We start from the raw sequence: 14,938 nt of genomic DNA, 5'->3' as shown, positions 1-14,938 counted from the left end.
CCAAAAGTCACCTATTTGTTTATTCTGATCTGGGTATTTGAAACACACATTCACATGTAGTTCCCTGTACTATATTTACCCTGTTCAGTTGTGACAAGAAGGAAATCATCTTACCAGTAACTTATCAGGCTGTCAATATTCTTGTGACTCTCTGGCATAAGGGCATGACAGACTCATATCTCAGGGTCATTATACCCAATAGCTATTCACACACATATACCAAATCTCCAGATGCCTTGGATGCACAGAACTGTTGTTCACATTTCACTTACATGTCTTTAATCCTTGATCACAGCCTGTAGCAAATCTCTCCTCCATGTATTTTTGTATGATGTTGCTGGGGAAGCAGGTAATAATTAAGTGCTTATCTCTATGGTTTGGGCTACCTCCTCACCAGAAACCTGCTAATAGTTTTGGGAAATACCTTGTCCTTCCTGCTCATGGATGAATAGAAATGAAAATTGCTCAGCAAAGCTTCCTCTTGGGAGCTTGTGGCTTGTTCAGCACCACTGCTACAGGTTTCCGGTTGTGCAGTTCAGCTGGGGAGGTGGCTAGCAAGTTTTGGATAGCAGTAGCAACCTGATTCTCAGTGCTGCATGCCCCTCACCTGCATGTCCCTGGCGGGTCAAAACAAGCTCCTCTTGCCTCTCCAGGAACGTGCTTTTTCTCATTCAGCTGTTGCAGATCTGGGACCGTGTAACAAAGCTGGTCACTACCCCTGCTCCTGCTTCAAAACTGCTGGCCTGCTCAACAGGGGTTTCACCTGCCCTTAAAAATCTGCATCAGCCATGCAAAGCATGATGCTGACTTCCCATCACGCAGAGCTACAGCTAAAAAAACCTGTTGCTGGGTCTCGAGCCCTGCATCTTCTCCCATTGCCGAAACAATAGTTTGACGGATGCCTACACTGGATATGCACTTCCAGGCTGGTTCTGGCCCCAGTCACCACGTGGAAGAAAGGCTGCAGCACTCACCCCAGGCTGGAGTCAGGTATGTTAAACACGTTCCTGGGCTACCACCATTTTTCCCTGGGAAAGGGCAAACTGATTATCCTCCACCTCACTGTGAAACAGTTGACAGAGAGGCTCAGACCACTGCAGCACTGACAGCACAGGGTGCTTCCCCTGCAGCCGGGCGCAGGCAGAGGGCTGTTATCTCTCAGTGTGACCACTTTTAATGTACCCTTCACAGAGGAGGTTGAGGGTGAACAACCCAGTGAAACGTCATGCTGAGTTAATGCTGCAGGTAAGACTGCTGCATCGTTCAGCATTTTAGCAGAGTGTAGATGCACAGAGGAGCTGAACCTGTTTATTTGTCTAAGGAGTTTGGCACTGTGTGCTAGTGTGCTCTATGCTATTTCTTATGGAATAATAATAAGAAAAGATTACCTTGAAATTTGAACTAAGCAAGCACCTTAACTGAATGCCAAGTTAATTTTCTGATCCTTATGATAAGAGAAAACTCCTCTGTATGTTCCTGTGAATCTTGCATGTGCGTATTTTGTAATGACCTATAAAATTTTTATCTTTGTGGCCCAGAAGTTTACAGTCAATCTTGTTCACAGTGAACTCTCCTGTACTGTGTTTCCTTCTTAGACAAATGGGAGTGAATGTTTTGTGTTAGTACTTTTAATGGGTCTTAGTTCTTTTATAATGAAGGGTCCCTACAGAGAGGATTAATTCTGCTCGTGCCATCCCGCAGTAAAGGCAGAACTTCATGTGATACCTATACTGCTCTGAAACTCTCTCTAAGTGTGACAGGTTCAGTTTCCGTGTGCGTGTGCTCTCAGTTCATGTGCCTGCACTGCAGGCGGGCTGTGGGCTGCTTTCACGGGGATGCCTGCCAGTCATTAACCCTCCATTGTCTGAGCTTGCACACTTTCTGGAAGATGTGTTCCTGCAGCCCTTGACGATGAGCCAGAATGGACATACAGAGGTATGTATGATAACTTCATACCTATACATATGCACGCATACAGACATTGACACAGGAGGGAAATGGGCATACACAAATAATAACTGCTGCTCTCAGAGAGGGGATATCACCTCACTTTTTCCCTCTGTCTTGTCAAGATAAGGCAGCACTGAAGAGTACCGGTGTCTGACAGGTATCAGGCTAGATTCAACAAAGGATTGACACATCTAAGCACGAGGTGGTTCCATCCATACCCTGGGACAGCAAGCCTAGGAAGCTGACGTTAAGCACCTGGGTGCCCTGTGCAGTCCATAAAGGAGTTGAGCACCTCGGACTGGGACCCAGGGCAGCCCTGAGGGGTGTCTGGGAGCTCCCAGAAGAGGCAGTGGGAGGCCATACATCTCTTAGTGAGCAGGTTTCCTGGATGTGAGGCTATCCCAAAGCCATGCTGGGCTCTGAATACCACTCATAGGTTGCTCCCTGGCTGCTTAACCTGGGACTGATGGGTATTACAACATGCAGCTCACACCTCCCAGTATTGCTTAGTAGGGTTCAACCTGCAAACTACAGCAAAAACTCAGCTGCAAAAGCAGCTGGGGAGCACAACAAACAGATCCCTTAAAAGAGCCACTCCACTGGAGAAGGCATAAAGTGCAGCAAATTCCTGCTGTCATGAGCTGCCACATGTGGAGGCGCAGGTTTGTCAGGGACCAGGGGATCATGGAAAACTGTTAGTTTAGCCACTGCTTTCACAAAATTCAGGTCTTTAAAGGAGGTGGCCCAGTTGTGACAGAGGAAAGCAGTGACGAGGAGGGATAAAGCCATGTGTTGGGGCTGGATGTGTGTGCAGGGGAGATGAGAGTGGAGGCTGAGGGCACAAGAGGCAGGTGGGGCACAGCGGGACCCCTCAGAGCCACAGCAGAGTTGGCGTTGCTGTGTGTGTGCTCACCAGCAGCAGCTGCCCTTCCAGAAAAAGTGTAAGCATGTGACAGAAAGACATTAAAATAAACTGTTTAAACAGGTATGTAATTTACATCTGTCTTTCCTAATACGAAGTCCACCAGTTCATCTCCCTGCTACTTCAGGACTGTCTCCCAGAGCGCCTTTGCTTCATGCTTCATTGTTTCAAATATTCATGAATGCTCTTCCTGCAAGTTGTTTTCCCCACAGGCTAACAGATCCAGCTCACTTTAGAGTAACATTTTTCCTGTATAATTTTTACTTTCTCCCCATTTGTCAAACATACTTTACAAAAATAATTTTCTTACTTCTCTTTTTGTGATGTTTCAGATCTTACAGACTACCCACATAGATGAATAGAAATACTGAGTTATTCATGACTGCTGTCCAAAGTTCAGGTAATTACTGTAATTCACATCTTCTGTAGTACTTCTCCTTTTGCTACCACACAGTATTTACTGAAATAATTATGTTGATGAAAACACTTTTTACTTCCTGTTTTCTATCTGTACTCATTGCTCTGCTTGTTTTAATCTTATAGCTGGAACATGGCAGCATCATACCTGTGGTGATGCAGGCTAAGTTAATTGCTACAGGAAAAGCTGGACAGGAAATTATATTCTGGCTATGTGAAAAAATTTAAGAATTCAGATACATTCCTTTTCTATACTAGGAAAAGAGATAAAAAGAGATATTCTGAAAAATCTTGAATGAAGAAGTTACAAAGATTAAATGATCTTTGTAAGTCTCAGAAGAATCAAAAGCCAGTGACTAGGCTACTGTCACATGGGGGGAAGGACTGGTTTGCATGATAAACTTCAGACTCAGAAAAATAAGTTAATTTTCTAACCCATCCAGCTCCCTAGAAACTCTAAAAAACTCAAGAGAAGCGAGCGAGACCTGTCAGTGGCAGCTGCTGGCTCCTCAGCATGGTGAAGGCAGAACCCGCACGCCCCAGGAGGCAGCAGGCTTGCAGTGGGAATGCAAGGTGTGGTGAACAGAGGACTGCTCAATATTGCATGAAAGCCGTGGGTGGAGGGATGACAGGAGAATGAGGGGTTAGTTCCTTGTGGTGCTGTGAGAGAAGAAGAAATAAAGGAGTTCTTTTTATGGGGAAGCTACATATGTGCCAGTTGTTTCACATTTGCAGATCTTCCTGTTTTTGCAAGCTGCAGAATTTTGGTGCTTTCTGCAAGAGGTCAGTTAAGTCTATGACAACAGGCTATGGCTACTTATCCTTGAAAATAGCCCTTGATTTCAAACAACTGCCTCTCACATAGGAGGTACATAATGAAAAAGGAAGAGAAGATGAGAAGCTGAAATAGCCCCATAACATAGTTTAATTTTCAGGGTTGCATTATTTTTCTTATTTTCAGTCACTTAAGATTTTCTGTAATGTTGTTCTTGGCCTTTTCCCATTCACCTAATGTTTTGCAGCTAGACTGTTTTATTGGCAGCGAGTATCTTGGACTGCATTAGACTGGATGAGCAGATTTCCTATTTCTCTTTTACAAAACAGGAAGAAAGTTGCTTCTAATGAGGATCAGGTGGGAAAAGGGAATAGCTAACATGGTGTAAAGGTTGCCCAGCAGAACTGGCTGCAGACCAAGGTCAAAAGGACTTAATGGATGTTCCACTGGACGATTTGATGACTGTGTGTGTTTTGCAATTTCCATTTCACTTGAAAAGGTCATTGCTTATCCTGTATCCTGTTGAATCCTGTAAAGCAGTTTTCTCACAAACCAGTTGCTAGAATTATGCTACCCAAAAAGAAATTTGTGAAATCACACACTTTTTAATGGAAGTTGTGAAACTTATAAACATATTTTTAAAAATACTAATAAAATGGAAAACTTTTAAATAAGAAAAAAAAATTAGACAATTTAATGGAAATATGTGGGATGTAGCAGTACCAGCTGCATATCATATGATAGTACACGATACAAGATAATATCATATTACAGGTCACATGTGATAAATGATATGATAAAAATTATATTTTACTAGAAATGTCAAGATTACCTGTTTTACTTTAGTCTGAAGTGTATATGAAAGCTCAGAATTTAAACCAGTTTTGTTTTTCTCGTCTCTTCTCTCACCTTCTAGCATGCTTCGCTTACATACTTTGTTGGTAATAAATGACTCGAAGGGTATCGTATGTTGTTGTCAATAATTCAGTGCAGTTTTACCAATGGGCCTCTCTTTAGCAATTCTAGTACTCATTAAAAATTTGCACTTGAGGGCATGGGAAATTATTTTAAGCTCTGCAGAGGTAGTGTCTTCTCCATATCATACCTGAATTAATTACAATGGTTTTGAGAGCATAGGAAAGTTTAAGAATGAATGAGAGTAGAAGCAATATGAACATCAAAATTGTATTTCACAGAGCAGTTCCCAGCCTGTGAATGAGATGATTCCTATGCAAACCTAGATGTGTGAACACAGTCAGGGCCACCCTTTGTCTTTGAAGACACTGTGGCATTACAAGGTCTACCTGCTATTTGTGAATGAATGATTGAACTGCATAAAGGAAACTGAGTTCAGTTTGTTCTACAAATACTTGAAAGGAGCAGGGATGAAATAATTTAATTGAAAATAGTAAGCTACAGGATTTTTCTTATTAAGTTTTCCTGAATGGTTGAGAATAGTCTAACGCAGAAGAAGAAAAAACAAGCGATAAATACGAATACTTAAAATAAGGAGAAGTAAAATCACTGAGAAAATTGTGAGTTTTAACAAATAATATTTTAACTAATATTTAAATTTGCTTTTTGGTAACTCACACGTTCATGTTTTCCAGGTATTCCTTCTGAATTTTATTGTTTTATTTGTTTACTAAAAGGATGAAATACAGTAATTGAGATAACATTTTAACAGTTGTGGTAACATTTTAATGTTGTGAACTGGCTAGTCAGAAAAAAATCACACAAAAAATGGGACAGTTCCCTAATGAAAGTAGAATGACCTTTGGCCTATCAGGCTGTTAATAAATCTAACAGAACTTGTGTATTTTTAAAAAAAATGGAAATGAACATGAGGGATTCTCAGCAGATGCAATGGCTGCCTTTTTAATTTCTTTCTGTCAAAACCAGAATGCTAGCTCTCTATGTCAAAAAAATATAACAGTAGATGACGTTCTTCTTCTGTCTCCAACAAGTTATAAAGGAAGGTTCTACCACTGGAAATACAGGCATGCTGTATTTGTCTCATACTCACATCTTTAAAAATACCACATCTTACATGATATCCAAGAGCCTGGGAAAGCTATGTACAGCACATGCATCCTATTGAACCAGACATTATGGTTCTTTCTGTAGAATTAAGGGTTAAAAATTGTCATGTGCACAGTGAAGTAGAAAGCTTTTAAAATGCAAAAAAAAAGTCACCAAACAAAAGGCTTTGCTACCTGTTTACCTAGGCATAAGAATTAAAGCAATAGGTAAAACAGGGTGACTCTCTGACTGTGCTGTGTGAATTACAGGTTACGTAGGGTGGTCATTTTCATTTTGTTCTTTATGAACTGTTTGCTACACAGTGGTGCCTCAAGGACTGTTGTATCTGCATGTCTTCTGAGTAGAAAACAATTTTACAACACCAGTTAGCAAACATAGATAACTTTGACCCTGCTGAATTACGATCCTCTGTATGGGAGACAAGTTCCCCTTTGTTCGTGCATTGAAAGTATAGGTGATGTGCCAACTGAAGTGTTCATCTTACAGAAAGTTTTGTAATCCACCATTACACACATAAGTATTTTAGCAGACTTCTAATGATAAATTAGTATACAATCACCAGTTAGTTAGAAAGCAGTGCTATCGTATGTAATTAGCTAGCTATACTGTTTAATGACACTATAAAATGTCTGGGGAAAAAATTTACTTAGGGAGAAAGTGTAAAAGCAATAGTTTTCATTCAAAGTTTATTTGTCAGTTTTTGAAAAATCTTTTTTCCTTTCACCCCCCCTACATACTTCATTCATACAGAAGACAGTTGTCCTAAGATTAAGCTTCTTTGCTTTTTCAATTGAGATTTAAGCGTAAAATATGTTTTTGTGCAAGGAATCAAGGCAAGACACATAGCTTCTATAAATACTTCCAAACAGGGTTCAGATAAGCATACAAACATATGACATATAACATTGCCCATAAGAACCGTGCTGCCCTCCTCTAGGAAAGGTGAGGACGACCCTGGGAACTTGTTTAATCTATCTTCAGTTTTACAGTGAGGAAAGCACTGAAGCACAGTCCTGTTGGCACTGATGCTTATTTGCCGTTGGCCGCAGGAGCAAAATCAGGTCTTCAGGCTTGGCTGTAAGACTTTGTCAGTTTTGTCAAAAGCAGATTAAAAGTGAACTTTGAAAGAACTGCTGATAGCTCTTGTTCTAAAAAAGCTTGCAGCTGGCTGTTTGGCTGTGCTGGAAAGTTTAATATTAAAACTAGAATTCCTATTTGCTTTCAAATACGGTTAAATATTATAGCATAATCAGACTGAACAACCTGAAGCTCTTCTTATTTGACGTCATTCGAGTAGGTTGGCTAAGCGCTACAATCAAACATCAGATACCAACAGGTAGTTAGAGTTTCGTTGTTATAGGTGTAACTTTTCAGAATTTTAAGTGGGAAAGATGCAAAAGCCCTGGTATTGTTTAGAGGAAATATCCTGTGACACAGTTTTACACAAAATCAACAAATGGTTCCAGGCAGCAAAGCCTTCAAATAATTTTTATCAAATATTTTCAAGAGTGATTCTGGTGTCAGAAATGACAAATAATCTGTATTTGTTTCTGCAGCTGCAGGGCATGCTTTGGTACGTGCTTTTGTTTGCAATGGTATGCCCATCTCTGATTTGAACCAAATGAGTGAGTTAGAATTTGAGGAAGCCTCAACAGTCCATCATTCATGCAGTCAGGTTTATAAAGAAGCAGGTTTTCAGCACTTACAGAATACCTGATTTGCCAAAGCAAATGAAAGAGGTGGAAATCACAAGAAAATACAAGATCAAAAGAAAATGCAAAAAAAAGAGAGAGAAGTGCAGTGGCCTAAGCAGCAGTTAGCTCAATTATGTGGTGGCTGGGGAAACAAGTGGAAAAAAGCTACAGCCTGTAGCATGTATAAAGCTTGCACTGTGTAAAGTTTTCACACTTTTGTCCAAAGGCACAGGCATGCCTGAGGGAGAATTTTTCATTCATACTCAGCAAAAAAAAAGAGAGGCAGAATAATATGGAGAGTCCTACCAGGAGGAGGTTAGAGATGAAGGTCTGCATTTTAAGTGGGAAAGATGCAAAAGCCGTGCTATTGTTTAGAGAAGAGTGTTATCTCCCTGATGATTCAAGGAGAAATGTCTGTTAGGACCGCAGGATCTGAAACGCACCACCAGCAGGTGCCTGTAGAGGTTGATAGTCCAATTGCAAAAGCTGACTAACCTCATGCCTCTGGGAAGGATCTCTGTTCCGCTTGCAGGCTGATACAGAATACTGTACTGGCATTGCTTGTTATGATTTGAAGATGCCCTCCCACATAAGATACAGGAATATCTCCAGCTCTACAGAATGCATGTGCAAACTCTCCCTTGTAGATCACTAGCCTTACACTTGGAGAAGACTAATGGACACTTCCCACCACAGAAGAGGCATCTGTTTAGGATGGTCACCAACAGTCTGCAGGAAAAGAGTGGGCCTCTTTTGAAGACATTGGCTGAACCCTTCCATCAGGTGCAGAGAAGCAGAATGAACACGATTTCTGGTCAAGGAGATGATACAGACTGGTCTGTACATACCTAAGTTACAACATGGTCTGCAACAACATGGAGGTCCAAATGCATCAACAGCTCCAGTTGCTATCAGTTTGGCTTTAATGGCTTCACAGAGGAGGTAGAAACTGTGCTTGTGGTCCAGCACCCCACTGCTTACCCCTTGCTGGGTTCCATAGCCACAGTGGAAAAAGGTAGCAAAGGCCACTTTATTCTTTGGGGTATAAAGTATTGGGAGATTTTAAACAGTAGAGCCGATGGGGCTGGTACTAGAAACCCTGAGTAGAACCAGAACTGGTGAGCCCATAGGGTGTAACACAGATTTTTGTTTTGGACAGATCGTTAAGGTATTTGATGCTGATCTGTTGGATGATACGATGACACTCAAAACGCAGCTAAGAAAGCCACTGCTTTTTGATTGAAAATACAAGAAAGGGAAGTCACAGGAAAAAAGTAGCAAGTTATTAGGAAATTGGAAAAAAAGGGGAATAAAGGAAAAGGAACCTTTTCTTTGGAAAACAGCTCAACCAAAAGCAAAGTCTGGATGAGTGAAACAGCAGCTCCACCTGGAACTTATGACTTAAGAGGAACTGAAGAGTAAATGCAAACAGTATCAGATATGTTCTCAGTAAGGAGCAGAAGAGGCAGGGAATCTATGTTGTACCGGACCGACCCAAGCTCCTAGGAACCAACAGCACTACACAGAGAAAGATAAACACTTCACAGAGAATATTTATGGCTTCACAAAAGGGGAGGGAATAAGCCTACAGTACTGCTGATGACAATCATGGCTCAGTGATGCAACCGTAATACAGACAGATATGACCCTAGGAGGCATCAGGAAAGATCTCTCCTGCAGGGATGGAGAAGCGTTAATATGCATACTCAAAGGCAATGATGCCATGCACAACTTAAGTTATCCTGGTCAAGGATCCTTTGAGACTAGCAGATGCACAGAAGAGCTATTAAGAAAACAGGTGAATCAACAGCCCATTGTACAGGAAGCAACTGAAAGTGCTGGACATGTTGTACTTGGCAAAATGAAAGCTGAGAGGCAATATGGTTATTGTCTACAAACACATCAGCAAGTGAACACCAAGGGGGAGGGGAAAGAACTACTAAAATTATTAGTGGTGGAAGCACAAGAAAAAAAAGTATTCCAAATAGCCAGGAAGAAACTTAGCCTGGAAATGAGTAGGCTTAGAAGAGGGAAATTCTTGATTCACTTCACTATTGGGAGGGGAAAAATGTAACAGCTATTAAAATAGCTTAATAGAAAGGGAGTCAATGCCAGTGAATGCACATCCACAGTGACTAGTTTCCCTGTCCTGTATTCCCGAGACACTTTGCGTAAACAGGCTTCCATAAGAGGAGGATATAAACCCTGTAAGGATTATGAAGTTCACCTATTGATATTAACGGATGAACCTGAACCACAGTTTACTGTCTTGTGAACTCATAAAACATACTCTTAACTAAAACAACAGCATTGTCATTGAGAGAAATAATGTAGGTCTTCCTTTTTCCTTCTCAGCATGTTGCCTCCAAAGCAGGAAGGCATGAAAGGCTTTTCCGCGATATTTTATCTGTAAAGTTTATGGTGAAGCTGGTCTCCAATTCATTGTGTCAGCAATTTAGTTCACTTCTGTTGTTGTTTGTTTGTTCTCTGGAGCAAGAAAAACTGTGAGCCTGTAGCCATACACCTGGAGGACACCTTGTGCTAGCTTGATGGCTAACGCTTTGTTTTCCCAGCTAACTTGTTAGGAGCTGCCTCCCCAGCTCACTTTTCCCAGTTGACGATCCCAGCTAGCACCCATGTCCATCACTGATTACAGTTTCTATCCACCTGATCCATGCTAGGTCTCATAAGTAGGATGTTGCATGCACCTGATATCTGTTGCCTTTGCTATCGCATCCCAATCATTGAATCCATTAATTTGTTTGAAGCACACCAAAAGCTATTAGAAGTACAGCTTCAGAGGTTTCTCCTCTAAAAATGCAGCCTTTGAGCACTGTGTTTTTATTTTCCTTACTGCATGTAGTCAGAACTGGTTCTTCTGTCCAGACTCAGCCCCTGGATTTTTCAGGGATAGTTCCTTTCAGAGCCTTCAATAATCTGACCTTGAAGGAGAAGCAGAATTGAAGTCACAGAATCACAGAATCATAGAATCATCAAGGTTGGAAAAGACCTTTAACATCATCAAGTCCAACCATTAACCCAACACCACCATGCCCACTAAACCATGTCCCGAAATGCCACATCTACATGTTTTTTGAACACCTCCAGTGATGGTGACTCCACCACCTCCCTGGGCAGCCTGTCCCGGTGCTTGACCACTCTCTCAGTAAAGAAATTTTTCCTAATATCCAGCCTGAACCTCCCCTGGCGCAACTTGAGGCCATTTCCTCTTGTCCTATCACTTGTTACTTGGGAGAACAGACCAGCACCCACCTCACTACAACCCCCTTTCAGGTAGTTGTAGAGAGCGATGAGGTCTCCCCTCAGCCTCCTCTTCTCCAGGCTAAACAACCCCAGCTCTCTTAGCCACTCCTCATAAGACTTGTGCTCCAGACCCCTCACCACCTTTGTCGCCCTTCTCTGGACATGCTCCAGCACTTCAATGTCCTTCTTGGAGTGAGGGGCCCAAAACTGAACACAGTGTTCGAGATGCCGAGTACAGGAGGACAATCACTTGCCTAGTGCTGCTGGTCACACCATTTCTGATACAGGCCAGGGTGCCATTGGCCTTCTTGGCCACCTGGGCACACTGCTGGCTCATCTTCAGCCAGCTGTCAACCAACACCCCCAGGTCCTTTTCTGCGGGGCAGCTTTCCAGCCACCCGTCCCCAAGCCTGTAGCATTGCATGGGGTTGTTGTGACCCAAGTGCAGGACCTGGCACTTGGCCTTGTTGAACCTCATACAATTGGCCTCGGCCCATCGATCCAGCCTGTCCAGATCCCTCTGCAGAGCCTTCCTACCCTCAAGCAGATCAACACACCCGCCCAACTTGGTGTCATCTGCAAACTTACTGAGGGAGCACTCAATCCCCTCATCCAGATCATCGATGAAGATATTAAGTCCTGTGTATTTACTCTCCGCTCCTATTATACATTGTGCAGAAGTAATTTGGCTTCCAGAATAATGCTATAGTTCTTCAGTCAGCACGAAGCACTACCCAAGGGATTATGTGCGTACCTCCCAGCTCACGATCACTGCTCCATGTGCTTCCCAGCTCCTTTCCCTCCCTTTCCATTTGATCCAGCACTCATGTTTAAATGGCCACAGTGTGAATCAGAGAAGGGCACCATTTTTTTTCTCCTTTTTCCACTGATCCGGTTCACCTTGCAGCTGCTCAACTCCCAGACCCAAGTGAAGGAGCAGCTAGAAATAGGCAGTAGGGGCAGGAAAACAGGCAGAACTTCACCTTTTGGCATCTGTGTACTTGTTGATTATACACCCACAGGAGAAACAGTTCATACCTACATTCTGGGTAGGGTTTTTTATTTCTCGGACAGAAGTGCTGCTCTCTACCTCTCATTCTCACTCACTTTCTTCCCCACCCCCCCATTCTTTGTCACCATCTTCTCCTAGCTTTTCCTACCTCTTTCCCAATCCTCGTTGCAAAGCCAACTTCTTTCTTTATTGTTGCTGCATTGTTATTTGAAACCAGCAAAGTTTCAAGTTTAACAGCAACAAAATGTCGAATTTAAGTCCCCATTATGAAACAGGTATCAAGGAAGTTGCGTGAATCTAGGCAAGGATGACTCAAATAGCTGTAGATGGAGCACATAATGTATGAGAAAAAGCTAGGGGAGGATTGCTTGTTCAGTGCAGTAAGAGCAGGACAAGGTGGGGAAAATAAAGCAGCCTTCCACCACCTGGAGGGAGCTTACTGAGAAGACAGAGCCAAACTTTTCTTAGAAGTGAAACAGTAGAGGAAAAAAAAGCTAATAGGTGAAAGTTACAATAAGGAAGCATGGGACTGGTGCAACTCAGGCACAGAGACTGTGCTGTCTCCACCCTTTCAGATTTTCAAAATTCAGCAACTTGACCTGGCTTTGCCCTGCCTGGAGTGGAATGCTGGGTTAGGTGACTTCCACAGGTGCCTCCTGATCTAAATCCTTCCTTTCTTTGGCATTGCCTAGAAGGCAACAATCTAGTACCTAGTACTTTGAGCATAATTGCCATTATTTATCATGGCAACCATGAGATACAACAAGGTATTTAACGCATATTGCTCTCCTTTCTAGCAGCAAGCTCTTTTCTAACAGCACAGTATTGTTTAGCATAAGGATTTTGTCATGAGGACTGATGCTTATTGGAGCAGAAAGGTAGCTAGCAGTATTTTTCCAAATTTATGGTGCTCACAGAATGTCACCTTTTATTTGTTTGAAATCACGTAATGTAAGAGACTGCTGTCTGCCTTCATTAGCTGAATTATTTAAACAAATCTTAGACATGTTATATGTTGTGTAACATTTCCATTAGTATCAAGCAGTATAAGTAGGTTTATTATTTCTAAGCTGATCAGCTAGTTTATTATAAGACACCTCACTGTGTAAACATTACAGACCATCCCTCCTTTATAGTATGTTATTTGCTTAATGAAGATAATTGTATTTTAGAGGGAGAGAGTATCTAGTACTTGTATTTATCCCTAACTTGTATTTTATCCCTAACCCTTGATTCTGCATATTGCCAAAAGTTGGTATGGTCTCCTATTCTTGACTTATCCTTCAGTGCCTCCTTCCTTTGTAATTTACTTGGCCTTCAGCTTCGCCTAATCTCAGACTTTCTTCTGGATCATTTTCTCTGGAAATGCTGAGGCCAGCAAAGACAATCTACTAATTAACGATGTAATGAAAAGCATGACAGAGGATGAGAAAGTACACCTAAGACCTTTATGGGGTTTGGCTGTTGGAAACTTTTCTCTTTTCTCTGAATTCTCAGGTACAAAACACCTCAATATGTGAAGAGTTCTTTTCTGATAAGCCACATTTTAACTCTGTTATTATTCTTCAGACTTGTGATGTTCAGCAAATGATAATGTTTTGCTGAAAACAAACATCAGTGTTTTTAAGAGGAAAATGAGAGCTCTTTCAAATTACTTGTTATCCTTTTGAAATGACTTGTTATCCTTAAATGCAGAATGTCTGCACATAAACTGGAAGGCTCCAATATAGATCTTAGATTTGGGGGCAGGGGAGGGCATAAGATTGTATTAAAATTTCAGGTATTTAATAATATTTCGCTCCTCTAAATCATTCCATTGGTCAATACTTTTGTTCACTGCAGAAGACCAGATCAGTATCTAGCTTTACTATCTAAAGCATACCTGCAGAAGATTGCTGTCATCCAGTAATTGCTTAGGCTCTATGAGCCAGTGTTCTCTCAAATCCTCTTTTTATATGATGCCAAATTTGAGAGTAAGGATATGGACACATGTTTGCAAGTCCTCCATCCACATCAGAAGGAGATGAAACCATGACACTTAAATATAGAAATACACATCAGACTAACTCAAACACAAAATGTATTAAAACAAATAAGTTATTTAGCATTTTTTAAATAGCTAATCCCACCAGAGAAGCTTGCCATCATCACAGCCAATTAAACAAAACAACTGTTCAATTTATTGTGTGAATTACAAAATCAGAGTGAAGAGGTAAAGCCCTCAGTACAGTCTCAGCACTAGAACTCCACCTAATACTCTATATTTTGAAGTCACAACCAAGTGGCAGATTTGGGAGTGTTTAAAAATTACTTTTCTATTTCTCCTGGTTCTGGAAATTTGAAGGATGGGAAGAAATTAGAGAATTACATGCTAATCAAATTTTTGCACGCTGGGCCGGTACAAATGCACTAGGTCTTGTAAAAAATTGCCAAAAAATGAAAGATTTCTATTCTGAGCTATTTAAGACTTCTCAGCAAAAGTGATAAAATGCTGTTCAACTTTGAACAAGTAACAGATAGCATTTGCATTCCAAGTAGAGGAAAAACCCCCTTCCATGAGGAATAAAAGATGCAAAAAAATATTTTAACACAGATATCTCTGTGATGTAAAAGATAAATATGGATACTCATTTGGGGGTTGATAATGCTTAGGCATTTGGGAATTGAATTGCAAGCTGTGAAAAAAAATCTGCACTTCAGCCAAGATTTGGGAAGATTTTTTTGGCAATGTCTGTCTGTGGTTGCAGAGGCATCTTGAAGAGTTGCTGCTTCCCATGTCTCTGGCTGCCCATTGCTGCTTCTGGCCCCCAACACCCTCTCCAGCATGCCAGCACACCTATTAATGCAAAAAAGAAACTAAT

Source organism: Gavia stellata, chromosome Z, assembly GCF_030936135.1.
Source record: "Gavia stellata isolate bGavSte3 chromosome Z, bGavSte3.hap2, whole genome shotgun sequence".
Taxonomy (NCBI): Eukaryota; Metazoa; Chordata; class Aves; order Gaviiformes; family Gaviidae; genus Gavia; species Gavia stellata.
The sequence above is the reverse complement of the archived record's forward strand: the minus strand, read 5'-3'. Positions refer to the sequence as shown.